This window comes from Podarcis muralis, chromosome 13 (assembly GCF_964188315.1).
Source record: "Podarcis muralis chromosome 13, rPodMur119.hap1.1, whole genome shotgun sequence".
Classification (NCBI taxonomy): Eukaryota; Metazoa; Chordata; class Lepidosauria; order Squamata; family Lacertidae; genus Podarcis; species Podarcis muralis.
In genome coordinates, this window is record NC_135667.1 from 51,689,994 (window position 1) to 51,704,944 (window position 14,951).

Sequence of the window (14,951 nt, forward strand, 5' to 3'; positions counted from 1 at the left end):
ACAGAAGTGAAACCAACTTCCAATAGTACTCAGAAGGATAAGATAATACAGACTTCCTTTCTCACGCTCTCTCAGACACTCACATGATGTATGCAAATCATAGTACCACTCGCTGGAGCAGCTCAGGTAGATAAAAATCCTAACGTACCACAACCATTCTTAGTGCAATAACAGAGTTGCAATGGCGGGGGGGGGGGCTCTTTGCTCCAACAGAGTGTGCAAATCTAGACAATCTCTTCCTCATAGGTTGCTCTGACAAAGGGCCCAACCCACCAAGGATGTGCCAGCCAATCAGCAGTGGAACAAGCTGACTGGGCACCTGGGGCAGGGCGCGGGGGCGGGGACAGCCAGGGCAGGATGCTCTGTGGGGCCTCCGAGGAGTCTGCCTGCCTCTTCCCACTCAGCCACCCTACAGCTGAAGGGGAGGCAGTGGGCAGAACGTTTGGGGTAGCGCGGAGCCTGCGGGCACCCATGCCACTGCGTCACTCCCAGGAGAGACACATGGCTCAGGTGCGCTGCAGACCCCATGGTGAGTGCCACCTGGCATTTCGTCACCCTCCCTCAGTGGTGACGTCCGGGGCGGTCCGCCCACACCTCACCCTCCTTCCTCCACCCCTTCAGCCAATATCTAGATGGGGTTAGTGTCCTCTGGCAAAACACGCTCAGTGATTTGCCTTGAATTTTTGGAGCTTGCCTTTCCTGCCCTGTGTATTATCTCAATGCATTTTGGGAAGACAGGCTCCCAGAAGAAGCTGACATTTTGTTCTTATGTTTCACTGTGTAGCATTTTAGAAAAGAAAGGGATGGAAAATGGTGGACACATGCACCACATCCCGAAACAGGAAATTCATCACCAAAAAAAGAGGACCAAGGATTTGCATAGCATCTCCATGTGCTAATTTATAGAAATACAATACCTTTTACAGTATTGGAGAAGGCAACGAATGACCCATGTGCCTGCTTAGTTCTCTGTAAAAGTAATAATAATAATAATAATAATAATAATAATAATAATAATAATAACAAAAAAATTCATTTATATCCCGCCCTCCCCAGCCGAAGCCGGGCTCAGGGCGGCTAACAACAATAAAACAGTACAAAAGTACAGCATAAACAACATTCTAAAATCATTCATTATAAAATTAATTAATTCAAGCCACTGGCAACCATTGGGACAGAGCTCCGCGAAGATTGCCGAGGGAGGGAGTCAGGCTGTGCCCTGGCCAAAGGCCTGGTGGAACAGCTCTGTCTTGCAGGCCCTGCGGAAAGATGTCAAGTCCCGCAGGGCCCTGGTCTCTTGTGACAGAGTGTTCCACCAGATCGGAGCCACAGCCGAAAAAGCCCTGGCTCTGGTTGAGGCCAGCCTAACTTCTCTGTGGCCTGGGACCTTCAAGATGTTTTTATTTGAAGACCGTTAAGTTTCTCTGTGGGGCATACCAGGATAACTGTTGAAGAGCAACTTCAAGGTCCCTGCTCTTCCTTCTTTCTCTTTGGCCAGCCAGCACCTGCAAACAGAGAAAGCGTGTTCTCCCTAGCAGAGAGCACGTGATGCGGTTGGGAACAGGCCACCCTCCGGTGACTAGGCAAATTTAGTTGAATCCCGACCATTTAATGGTTAAACTGGGTTGCTGGGGTGTTTTGATTGTTGCCATTGCGGAGGAGGGGTCAGAGTCTATATATACAGGGGCCAGACTTTGGCACAGCCTCTTGGCCGTTTTGCATCGGATCACCCGCCCTCCCGCCCTTTTATAGGGTGGTTTTTTTGTTTTGCTCACTTGACCTTGCTATTGCCTGTCATGGGGTCGTCCGCCTTGGTGCGGGGGCCTAGTAGGAATTTTGCCATCTGGCTGATTGGCTGGTGCCATTTGGTTTTTGCCTACTACGTAGCAAATCGTCACAACTTGTAAGGTTGGCGGTTAGGCATTGGTTAAATTGGTGCTTGGAGGGGTAAGTGCCTACCCCTCCAAATGATGCGAATGGGAATTCCGTTAAAGGAAATCCAGGGGCTTGCCATTCTTTCGTCCTTGTCCCCGGAGTCGGACTTGGGCCGTGCAAGCCCCACAGGAACATGAGGGTGAGAAGTAATGGTCTGGTTCCCGGCTTTATTTCTCACCCAATACTTGTTTCCCACGCTGGCTTCCGCTGGTGTCCGGAAGGCCAGCTCTGTCCCTGAGGGCAAGGACAGATAGTCATAACCAATGCCTAAGCAACCACTCACATTTTTTGTATTTGAATAAAGTTGTGGCCAAAAATTATGCCAAAAACCTGAATTATTGGGGGCTACTGTGACTCAACACGCAACTGTCCTTTCCAAAGACAGAATATATAGGCCTGAAAAGAGGCATAGAAGTAATTTAAATAAATAATGTCCTGACTTTGAAAAATAAAACAATGTTTGTTTTTAACTGACACAGGGAGAAGGTGAACTGAAGTACTATGCCATCTGTTTTGCTGAAAATCTCCACAGAGGAGATGAAATTTCATTTCAGGCATTGCTTTTAATTGCCTTGCTTTCATGGGATTATTTATGTTAATCTTCTAAAAGACATGCCCAACTCCCACCAGTGTACATGGAAGCAATGCACGTATTAAGGGAGAAAGAGAGTAATGTTAAACTGGTGCTTTAACATAGATACTCCATAAAGAAATTACTTGTAGCATGCGCTGCAACAATGATCCTTGCATCCCCAAAGTGACTGCTTTGAAGTTTTATCATTGGAAATCCATATGGCCAAGTCTGAGTTTGTTTCACCCTTTCCAAGTGTTATTTTGGAAATTCAAAGAACTAGTTCATACATGGCTCTGACATTCACCGCCTCCACGCAGCTGTTGGGAATGAGGCAATGAGGTTTAGCATCTGCCTGCCTCAGCCACATGTAGAAGGTTTAGCAAGAACTGAGGCCTACGTGCTTATATATCTGTGCAAGCAGGCACCACAGCTTCTGTGAAGAGAATGAATGCTGATTTTTCTAAGAGGAGAACTTTGAAGACTATGATTTTCAAGCATTCTTAATGCACACAGAGTCTATATAAGTATTGGAGGCTGCTTGCTGGAGACAAACGCTTGCCCTCCAACTCTTGAGCAGCCAGAAGGATGATGGGAGGAGGAGATAATATGCTCATTCCCATGGCTCCTCTCTTGTGTTTGATGAGCAGCACTACAGAATGCCTGAAAAGCGATGCATGCAAATTGTCCCCCAAACCACAGAGAAGTTAGGAAATCCCATGTTAAAATAAATGGAAATTTGAATGGCTTCTTGCACAAAATTCCCTGGACCTATGTGGTGAAATTCGGCAGGATTCATGCCTCAAAAATAGCTACTGTGACTGCAGATTTCATCCACTTCTGTCCAAAAAACAACAACAACAAAAAAAAAACTAAAGGGCTAAGGGGGCTAAGGGAGCTGGGCATGTTTAGCCTGGAGAAGAGGAGGTTAAGGGGTGATGATAGCCATGTTCAAATATATAAAAGGATGTCATATGGAGGAGGGAGAAAGGTTGTTTTCTGCTGCTCCAGAGAAGCGGACACGGAGCAATGGATCCAAACTACAAGAAAGAAGATTCCACCTAAACATTAGGAAGAACTTCCTGACAGTAAGAGCTGTTTGACAGTGGAATTTGCTGCCAAGGAGTGTGGTGGAGTCTCCTTCTTTGGAGGTCTTTAAGCAGAGGCTTGACAACCATATGTCAGGAGTGCTCTGATGGTGTTTCCTGCTTGGCAGGGGGTTGGACTCGATGGCCCTTGTGGTCTATTCCAACTCTATGATTCTATGATTCTATAAAAACTGTTATAGCTGATTTCATCATTATAAGTCAATGGGGAGATACCCAAAGCTTCAGAAAACCAAAGCAAGGATCTGCTTTGGATCCAATCCAAAGTGATATGTGTCATGTGATGAATGTATTTGAGAGCAGAAGCAGTAAAAGAAGCAGTAAAGGAGTCTAGAAACGTTGTGAAGTGCTGAAAAGCTGCAGAATCACTTAGCATGCTGAATCACTGTGATTCATCTTGAGGATGACTCATTCTCTGTGTAAATATTGTATCTGCTTGTATTGTATTGTATTGTATTGTATTGTATTGTATTGTATTGTATTGTATTGTATTGTATTTTGTATTCATTGAAAAGAATCTGGTAACCATATGCTGCACACCAATATGTTAAACCTGAGTGAGTTCTGAAGTGGATTTGTGTGCGTGCACACTCTTTGGTATACAACATTTTAAGCAAGTAGGCCTCACAGACCCACAGCTCTTCAGAAAGTTAGCCTTATGGCTGCAGTATCTCTTCTTATCACTTTAATATATGGTACACTCTCACTTCAAAAGCTGCATATTAAATTGATTTTGGGACCGGCCGTTTATTTTGCCTACTTACACATCACACAGGTATTGCATTACTTCAATATGTGGTGCAGGAAAATAGAATTAGTACGTATAATTAGTGTTGTAATATTTACAGAAGCGCATACTTATGGTGAGTACACAGTGGTGCATCTGCTTTTCAAATATATTATTATCTGAATTCTCAGGCATTCCATTTGACTCCTACTGACTGACAAGTATGTCTGCTCAAGAGGACCAAGCAAAACATTCTGATATAAATATCATTCCAAGCTTTTTGATATAAAAGAAATAGAAAGCCCCCCAAATGAAATCTGTGCTATTCATAAATAGTGATATGTTTATTTAGAAAACCAACACCACACTCCTCCGGGGAATTTACAGCTCATGCTAAACTTTCTACCCATAGCTGTCAACCGTCCCTTATTTGGCGGGAAAGTCCCTTATCCCAGAGCCATGTCCCTCTGCTGTCCCTTATTGATGATGTCCCTTAAATTTCCCAGGTTTCAAAGGAAGCAGCTCCTCTCCCTCCCTCCCTGCCGGCCAGAGAGGAGGGAGGCTCCAACTGTGTTGCTTGGCTGCGTTGCTCACCCAATAAGGAGTCTAAGAACGACTGGGGGGGGGGTGGAGCTTGCATACCTTGTGCCGATCAAATTGGCCGCGTTGCCTGGGGACTCGCCTCTGCTCAGTGCTTCGCAGCGGAGAGGTGACGGTGGTTTCCCTTGCTGCATCCCCTTTGCTGGGTTGCTGCGCTGTGGGAACCACTGCTTGAGGCTTCGTTTGGCTGCTGGCTGGGCTTTCTGCCTTTGGCTCGGAGGGGCTCAGAAGTTGAACATACCTGTGCTCGGAAACTCCCTTATTTTGGCTGCTGATCCCTTATTTTCAAATCTATAAGTTGACAGCTATGCTTTCTGCCGCGCTCCTTTTCCTTCCTCCATGGCCAAAGAGGAGAAGAGTGCAGAAATAGAGATTGCACAGACAGCAGCAGAGGAAGCCAGGGGCGGGGCATGCCACCCATAGGGGCAGGGCACACGGTGGGACTTCTGGAGTCTGCCTGCCTCCTCCCACTCAGCCGCCCTATAGCTGGGGGGGAGGCAGCGGGTGGACCTTTTGGGCAGCAAGGAGCCTCTGCATTCCCTAGCCACCGCATCACTCCCAGGAGAGATGTGTGGCTCACGCACACTGCAGGCCCCACGGTGAGTGCAGCCCAACATTTTGTCACCCCCCTCAGCGGTGACTCCCGGGGTGGTTCGCACTCACCGCACCCCCCTCCCTCCACCCCTGTGCACAGATGTTGATGAAAACACTCCAACACGTCTGCAGCACTCAGAAACGTTCTTCCCTATTTGCTATTTTTTCCATGAAGTCGTCCCTGCCCCATTCATTTACAAGCTGCCCTACAATGGGTATTGCACCCGCATGACTCCCCTTTCTCTCCTGACCAAGAGGAAGGTTTGAGTCTGTGAGTTGCTCCTCTCCCTCCTTCCACAACTTCATCCAGCAGGTGGCTGCCATGGCAGCTGCTGACGATGACCATGGCTGCTCTGCTGGCAAACACAGTTACAGTGGAACCTCGGGTTACAGACGCTTCAGGCTACAGACTCTGCTAACCCAGAAATAGTATCTTTGATTCAGGATGAGAACAGAAATCGCATGGCGGCGGCGCGGCGGCAGTGGGAGACCCCATTAGCTAAAGTGGTACCTCAGGTTAAGAACAGTTTCAGCTTAAGAACGGACCTCCAGAACGAATTAAGTTCTTAACCCGAGGTACCACTGTAGTTGTGATCATGATGCCACCACAGTGGTGGAAGAGGAGGTGCCAATGCCCACCTCTGCCACCCTACCTGGAATTGTCTTTGAGCTATTCGTAAAGGGTGTGCTTCTTCTCCTAGTCTCTGCTTTGAGACACTGGATGCCCCCCTTGAGCATCTTCTTGTGTCAGGCTCCTAGGTGGATTTTTGGTGCTTGCGGCACAGCCTCTCATAGCCCCTTCCAAGCCGCTTTGGCTATAGCAGAATTTATCCCAGTTCATCTCTGTGGGGCACAACTTAACCACTTTCCTATAGTTTCAGTAGCATTCTTAGATAACATTTAACACAGCCCTAGCAATTAGGATGGGAAATATTAGCTGGTGCTGTGTGTGTGTGTGTGTGTGTGTGTGTGTGTTTAAAAAATTGATAGAAAGTTGGGACAAACTACATACAAGTATCTGCTGGTAATAATATCAGTGGCACCTCTATATTTCTCTGAATGGTCAATTTAGAACTGTGATTCCCCCACCGCCACCTCATTGCCTTCATTAATTGTATCAGTGATTCCATCTGTTATTTTCTTGTAACTCAGTAGGTGAGAGATCGGTATTTTATGCTTAATTTGCACTGGATGCCAGAAAAAGCTGCAATGTGCCACCTGGAAACGAAGAGTGGAGGTGTAGGGCATTGTTCTGACTTTCTGCTCAAGACCACCTAGAAGCAGTGAGCAGCCCTGTCTTGACAATATTTGGACACAGAATGTTGGATTTATTCCAGGTGGAAGCTTTCTAATGTGATTTAACAGCTCAGGAAAGACACGCACAGTGTGAGACATTATACCGGTATATATATAGGTAAAGATAAAAAGGTAAAGGACCCCACAATGGTTAAGTCCAGTCAAAGGCAACTCTGGGATTGTGGCGCTCATCTCGCTTTCAGGCCGAGGGAGCGGGCTTTTTTCCACAGATAGTTTTTACGGGTCATGTGGCCAGCATGACTAAGCTGCTTCTGGCGAAACCAGAGCACTGCACGGAAACGCCGTTTAGTTTCCCGCTGGAGTGGTACCTATTTATCTACTTGCACTGGCGTGATTTCAAACCGCTAGGTTGGGAGGAGCTGGGACAGAGCAATGGGAGCTCACTCCATTGTGGGGATTCGAACCAAGGGCCTTTCCGATCGACTAGCCCAAGAGGCTCAGTGTGTGTGTGTATGTGTGTGTGTCTGTCTGTCTGTCTGTCTATATGCTCTGGTCAGTCCCATTAAATTAAATAAGAATTACTCTCAGGCAAGTAGCTGCAAGGATTGCAACCTCAGGAATGCTTAAGGCTGCAGTTCTAAAATGCAATGCTTACTAGGAAGTAAATCCTGCTACAGTATATTTAATGAAACTTACCTTGAGTGAAGGGACGTGGGTGGCACTGTGGGTTAAACCACAGAGCCTAGGACTTGCCAATCAGAAGGTCGGCGGTTCGAATCCCCACGATGGGGTGAGCTCCCGTTGCTCGGTCCCTGCTCCTGCCAACCTAGCAGTTCGAAAGCACGTCAAAGTGCAAGTAGATAAATAGGTACCGCTCCAGCGGGAAGGTAAATGGCGTTTCCGTGCGCTGCTCTGGTTTGCCAGAAACGGCTTAGTCATGCTGGGCACATGACCTGGAAGCTGTACGCCGGCTCCCTCGGCCAATAAAGCGAGATGAGCGCTGCAACCCCAGAGTCAGTCACGACTGGACCTAATGGTCAGGGGTCCCTTTACCTTTACTTTACCTTGAGTGAACGTGCACAGGAATGCGCTGTCCCACACAAATCAAAAGACTTTAGGCATAGGCTTTTTGATTTGAAGAACTGAATTTATGGAAATTTTCAAGTGTTCAAATTGCACCCTTAAAAGAAGAATTGATGCATTGTGCTATGACCCCAGTCATAAACATTTGCTCTTTGCTATCCGCTCAATCCACTGCTGTAATATCTCAGTATAACAGTGGGTTTCATAACATTGTCCCAACACTGCTGTTAGTATGGCCATTTTTAAAAACTGGTGCAATGATTACTCATTTGCTGGCACAGCAAGTTTTAGGATTTGGCTATAAGGCTATATTAAAAAAACCCTTTTGTAAGCAGCAATTTGTGTTATGATAGCTGGTGCCTCCATGCTTGCAGTAAACAACTGCTAGTATACTTTGAGTTCATTGTCAGGAGACAATTTAGCTTTTCAAAATAAAATTCAAACAGCTGTTTTTTTATAGGGCACTTACCTTAGAGAAGGTGGGTTAAAATATGCATGTATCTAAGTCATTATTTCATGTTCCTCCAGACAAAATACTTGTGTACGCTATCCAAATCATTATTGTCTCTTATTTGATTTCAAAACTGCATCTAATATATAACTTGGGTGACCTCTCAATACTAGTTGCTCAGGAAGGTAAGGATGCCAGCTGGACATGACTGAGGTGCATTAACAACAACAACAATTTATATGCAGCCCATCTGATGGGGTTGCCCCAGCCACTCATGTATGCTTGTAAAGAAAGTGGATCGGGAGAAGTTTTTCTAGAAACTGGGGCTACCCAGTTGAACCTGAATGTTAGAAGGCATTCTAACATTAAGAGCTGTTCAGTAAGAGCTCTTACTGAAAGTAAGAGCTGTTCGACAGTAAGAGCTGTTCGACAGTGGAATTTGCTGCCAAGGAGTGTGGTGGAGTCTCCGTCTTTGGAGGTCTTTAAGCAGAGGCTTGACAACCATATGTCAGGAGTGCTCTGATGGTGTTTCCTGCTTGGCAGGGGGTTGGACTCGATGGCCCTTGTGGTCTCTTCCAGCTCTATGATTCTATGATTCTATTCTAAGACTCTGCACCAGGCATAGGCAAACTCCGGCCCTCCAGATGTTTGGGACTACAATTCCCATCATCCCTGCCCACTGGTCCTGTTAGCTAGGGATGATGGGAATTGTAGTCCCAAACATCTGGAGGGCCGGAGTTTGCCTATGCCTGCTCTGGACAGATGAAAGAATCAAACAAACAAACAAACAAGCAAACAAACAAGCTTTATTATGGTCCAGAGACCCAACAAATTGTTACAAAGCAATGCACAAGTCAGACAGTCTACCTCCAGGTTAAACAAGCGTTTTGTTCAGACTTAAAGATAGGGATCATTGGTTCTTGCAACCACCGATCAAAACTTCGCCACTGCTAATGTTCTAGCCTTTGTCCGGTCTTCCAATAGGAACTTGACATAGTGAGCCTCTGATTTTCCCAGGAAAGGTACCAGCAAGGATAATATCAGTTCAGCCCTGGCTTGCTCATATTTCCACAGTGCAGCAAAATATGTTTTATAGAATCAATGTCTTGAGCACACGAGCAAAATCTGTCCTGGTAGGGAACTCCTCTCAACCTGCCATCCAACACTGCAGAAGGAACAACATTTAATCTGGCTTTGGTGAATAACCTTTGATAATTTGGTACTATCAGGTTTTTAATGTAAGGTGTTAACTTAAAGACATGCCCATACTGTACTCCTACTGCCAGCGGACTACAGACTGCGTGTGATCGAGTCACTGTGTGTATTATCCCATAATCTTTGCTTTAACGTCTTCAGGGTGCCTTCATAACCCAGGTAATAAAGTTGGGGGACGGGTGGCAGACCAATAGAGGTGGCTTTTCTAGCCATGGTTTTCTGCCATTTGCTGACAGACTCCTCATTGGTCAGGTGTTGGTACAAACCCTTCCCTAGATCAAACACTGAAATCCTGAGCCAATGTTTTAGGGCAGCCCACCATGTTTTAGTTGAAATTGGGCATTCAGCAGCTTCTAACAGAAGTATGGAGTTGGGGACACAGTTGGGTACCTGCAGCAGAGATCATAGAAATTTTGCCTGAAAGCCATCTAGTTTAGGCAGGTCCCCATTATGCCAGACATTTGCAGCATACAGGAGTTGGGAAACGGATTTTGCGTTGAAAACCCTTAAGGCTGCTGGAACATATTTGCCGCCCTTTGTGAAAAAGAATCTGAGTATGGCTAGCTTTGTAATCTCCGATGAAAGAAAGTATTTCTTCACATAGCTAAAACTAAGGAATTTGCTACCACAAATTGTAGTGATGGCCACCAATTCTGATATCTTTAGAAGAGGTTTAGACAATTGCAGAGGGAATAAGGCTATCAGCTTGCTACAAGCCTTGATAGCTGACAGAACAAGCTCCTGGATTAGATGCAAGAAGTCTCTGGATACTAATTTCCAGGTGGGGAAAGTGTGGCTGCACTCATGTGCTGCTTATGGGATTCCTAGAGGTATCTGATTGGCCGCTCTGAGAATCAGACGCTGAACAGGGCATTTGACCTGGTCCAGCAAGGCTCTTCATAAGCCATTATTGGTTTGGAAGTGAAACAGGACTATCCAAGACAAGTCAGACTCTGTAGTGTATACCTGCTGCATACCGTATTTTTCGCTCTATAAGACGCACCAGACAATAAGACACACCTAGTTTTTGGAGGAGGAAAACAAGAAAAAAAATATTCTGAATCTCAGAAGCCAGAACAACAAGAGGGATCGCTGCGCAGTGAAAGCAGTGATCCCTCTTGCTGTTCTGGCTCCTGGGATAGCTGCGCAGCCTGCATTCGCTCAATAAGACGCACACACATTTCCCCTTACTTTTTAGGAGGGAAAAAGTGAGTCTTATAGAGCCAAAAATACGGTAGTTTACTGTCATTTAGGCATCAGGTTAAAATGCTTTCATTCTCTCAAGCATTTTAAGATCCTATATTTTAAGCACCAGCTGTTAAAAATGTTTCACTCTGCTGTTTTATTGTTTTATGAATTTTATTGTATATTTTATTGTGTGCAATATTTATTGCAGCTGTATTTACTATATTTTTAATTGTGCTTTAAACCTCCCTGGAATTAGATTTTATGAAGGGTGGTATACAAGATACACACAGAGAGAGAGAGAGAGAGAGAGAGAGAGAGAGAGAGAGGACTCCCTAGGTCAGGCTTCCTCAACCTTGGCCCTCCTGATGTTTTTGGCCTACAACTCCCATGATCCCTAGCTAGCAGGACCAGTGGTGAGGGATGATGGGAATTGTAGTCTCAAAACATCTGGAGGGCCAAAGTTGAGGAAGCCTGCCCTAGGTATATGAGAGGATTAGGGGCGAGAGATTCTGCAACATTTTGCTGCAGGATCCCTGGCTGTTATATTCCTGACCAGTGCTTTTTTCTGGGGGTATGCAGGGGTACACATACCCCTAAACATTTTGTGAATCTAAGTTTGGCCTCATTGAGGGGCAGTATTTCAATATGAGTAAGAAAATGTGAGTACCCTTAAACATTTTTTAAAGAAGAAAAAAAGCACTGTTCCTGACAAATAAATAAGTAATTTAGGATTGTGTATGTTGGCTGTCTTGGAACTGCTGTACATCTGCAAACCTACTATTTCAATTCCTTCAAGAATACATAAAATGTGCTGTTTTATTCCCTTCCTTAAAAATTGCATTGTCCATGTAGCCTTGGGGTTAACACCTCAGGCCTCAGTTCTGACGAAAGGAAAACCTAACAGAGCAAATATACCTGGCCAAGGAGCAATTGGGCAGAACACGTTAGTGGACCTTTGCTGTTCAAACTAGCCAGGCAGAAAGTTTTTCTGTTTTCCCCTCAGGATGCTTTGCAATTTCTTTAGAATTTTGGCAGAAGTGGGGTTGAGCTTATCTTACAGTTGCAAGGTGGCTGGTATTCTTTTACTTTCTATCGCAGATTTACTCTGCACCCTGCAGCCTCCCCTGCTGCCTACACTTCCTGCCTCTGTGTGAGCCTGTGTGGTATAGTGGTTAAGAGCTGTAGTCTCGTAATCTGGGGAACCGGGTTCGCGTCTCCGCTCCTCCACATGCAGCTGCTGGGTGACCTTGGGCCAGTCACACTTTTCTGAAGTCTCTCAGCCCCACTCACCTCACAGAGTGTTTGTTGTGGGGGAGGAAGGGAAAGGAGAATGTTAGCCACTTTGAGACTCCTTAAAGGGAGTGAAAGGCGGGATATCAAATCCAAACTCTTCTTCTTCTTCTGGGACAAGTTGCCACGTGATATTTTCTCCTGAGCTTTAACTGAAGCATGGGGAACTGAAGAGGCTGGCTAATGAATGCCTGAGATCACTGCCTTTGTGGTTTTGTTTTTAGGTGAAGTCCTTCCTTTTAAAACAAACAAACAAACAAACAAACCTACACTGATTTAATTAAAAGTAAAATGACAACATTTAAGAAAAAAGATCAGTTGTCAAGCAAATGTATTTCTGACATTGCTGCTTGACTATGTGACTTATAAGTTTAACATACGTAAAATGCTGTGTTTGAATGCATTGTGAAGAAACGCTGTGAAGAAAAGTTTGCATTAGGCAGGAGATTTTACTACAGTTAATACAGTAAACCCAAGCAGCATTCATCATCATGAAATTGATACCTGAGATGTCAGTGTCTCTGTTTTGTGAGAAGCCAGGACAGAGAGATCACCAGTCCAGCACATTGTGGGAAGAATCTTTGAGAATAATGGAGTCTCTCTCTGGGACCAGAGAGAGGAAAGTTTACTGAACTTAAAAATGGAAAGCGCAATGCTGGTGGTCAACAAAAGAGGTTTAAAGACTGTCTCAAGGCAAATCTAAAAAAATATAGTATAAACACTGACAACTGGGAAACACTGGCCTGCGAGCGCTCCAGTTGGAGAACAGCCTTTACCAAAGGTGTCATGGGCTTTGGAGACTCTCAAACTCAGGACGCAAGGAAGAAATGTGCTAAGAGGAAGGCACGCTTGGCAAATCCACACCATGATCAACTCCCTCCCGGAAACCAATGTCCCCACTGTGGAAGAACATGTGGATCCAGAATTGGCCTCCACAGTCACTTATGGGCTCATTGTTAAAACCATGTCTATGGAAAGCAATCTTACTTGGCTACGAGGGATCGCCAAAGAAGAAGAAGACATGGCTGCAAAGAAAACGTTTTAAATATGTTATAAAGTGCAATATACAAATGACTAGATGGCGAAAGTGAGCTGTGGAAAATTCAATGTATTTTTCAAAAGCATTTTCACTGTGTTTTTTTAATGTGTGTAGATTCCACCTTTGTATTTTGTTCTTGTAACATATTGTAACTAGATTTAAGACTGTTCTGCAGTAAAGCTTTGAAATTCATTATTGGGATGGAAAGCTCATTATTTCTACACAAGGTCCAGAACAACTCTAACAGTCTTAGAGACCTGCAACTAAGAATGTGGCTGCTTATTTCAAATCAATATGCAAATGTCAGCCTTACTTATCTCTCACATTAATATGCAACTTCTTTTATGTGTAGGTTCTGCTCTCTTCTTCCCCTCATTACTATAAATGTCTCCCTCCTCTGATCCTCCTTTCCAAAGCGCCCCTCCACTTTTTGCTTACCTCTCTTTCCATAGACTTCTCTGCACATTCCCCCCTCTGTGGGTTCTGAAAAGTTCAGCCAATTGCAGCCAGAAAACTTTCAGCTTCAGCTGCTCACCTGTGACATTTTGGCAGTGCAGTAAGTCCCTTCCACAGGCTGCCTTTGCTGCCAATCACACTCAGATCTGCTACTGCATTACGGTACAGATTGGGAAATTTGGATAAAGATATCCTTAGACAGCTTTTCTTATTTGTTCAGAAATTTCAGGAAGAGGGGGTATGCATTGACTTCTTTATTCATAATCCTCTTGACAAGATGGGATAGACGAGTAAGCAAATAAAGACTTTGGCTTGGGATTTGATTTCATATTACTCAAATCTGTTAAGCTGCTTTTACTGTTGTTTTAATAACCCTGGCATATTGAAGGAGATTTTGAATGAAGAATGATGCCAATCTAGGCTATTACAAAAAAGAGAGAAAGAAACATATTTAAAGGCTGATGTTAAAAAGGTAAAGGTACCCCTGCCCGTTCGGGCCAGTCTTGACAGACTCTGGGGTTGTGCGCCCATCTCACTCAAGAGGCCGGGGGCCAGCGCTGTCCGGAGACACTTCCGGGTCACGTGGCCAGCATGACATCGCTGCTCTAGTGAGCCAGAGCCGCACACGGAAATGCCGTTTACCTTCCCGCTTGTAAGCGGTCCCTATTTATCTACTTGCACCCGGAGGTGCTTTCGAACTGCTAGGTTGGCAAGCGCTGGGACCGAGCGATGGGAGCGCACCCCGCCGCGGGGATTTGAACCGCCGACCTTTCGATCGGCAAGCCCTAGGCGCTGAGGCTTTTACCCACAGCGCCACCCGCGTCCCTAAAGGCTGATGTTATCACCATATAAAACCAACCATAGCATTGCCTTCTTCCACATGCACTGGGCAGAACCCTTTGTTCTCTAGGCCTCCTGCCTTTTGAAGGCTTTTTTTTTTAGTGGGGGTGTGTGTGATGTCTTTGGAGACATGCCTTCTTGATCATGGGATCTCATTGGTATATATTATCAGCACCTCCATTGTGACTGGGGAAGACCCAAAGCAAAGACTTGGAGATGTTCTGATGCATCCTGGCTCTTGCAGTCATAATGCTTGTCTTGTAGTCATAATGCTTGTGTTCTCCTGATTTTATATGGAGGATACATCAATTATATACTAAATAATAAGGAAAGTGTAGACTGGCCACATACATTTCAAAAAAGGAAAAGCTGTACCACCAGAGATACAGATTTGCATAAATTGTATATTTTCTTATCGACATGTATAGATGCAAATTGCAAAATAGTTTAAACAGAAATGCAGAAGATCTCACCATAGTGAGGAGGACTATGACCAAGTAACCTGTGCAATTTCTCAGACTGATTTCTAGGTGTTAAATATTGACATGCTACTTCTGGCCCCAGCTCTTATTCATCTTTAACTTTAAACTGGTTTTGGA